Source organism: Dipodomys merriami, unplaced genomic scaffold, assembly GCF_024711535.1.
Source record: "Dipodomys merriami isolate MVZ:Mamm:240054 unplaced genomic scaffold, mDipMer1.0.p SCAF_330, whole genome shotgun sequence".
Lineage (NCBI taxonomy): Eukaryota > Metazoa > Chordata > Mammalia > Rodentia > Heteromyidae > Dipodomys > Dipodomys merriami.
Window position 1 is genome coordinate 461,586 of NW_027204827.1, and position 641 is coordinate 462,226.

Genomic DNA, 641 nt, shown 5'->3' on the forward strand with positions numbered 1-641 from the left:
AAATTATGATACATACTTATGGAATGAAAATTTAATGCCATCTTAAGAGAGTCATGTAGTGTTCTGGGAATGTGGCTTCATGGTAAAATGATTGCCTAGCATTCATGAAACCCTGGGTTCAATTCCTCAGTAACACATAAACAGAAAAAGAAACACTGGAAGTGGTCCTGTGCCTCAAGTGGTAGAGGGTTAGAATTGAGCAAAAAAAAAAAAAAAAAAGCTGAGAAATAATTCCCAAGCGCTGAGTTTCAGCCTCAGGACTGCCAAAACAACAAGTGCAACAACAACAACAATGAACATTTAGTTAGTAAATGCAAAATAAAGAACCCAAACTTGGAATATATAATTGTTCCTTCCATACTGATACTTGACAATAGTCCCTAATTCATGTACTTTACCTATATTAGGATACTGTGTTGAAAAAAAGTTTTATTCATTAGGTCAGGGCAATTAATGCCAGGAATGTGCTTAGATGTCAGGTGTAGATTAATTCTGGAAATTCACATATTCCAGAATTTTGAGAGGGGTCACTGCTAATCACAATGAGAAGGGTAGTTTAAGTGAGATTTATAAAACATTTTGGCCAATCATAGCACCAAAAAGGCAGAGGCTAATTAAGAGTCGTGACAGAAGAGAAGGAA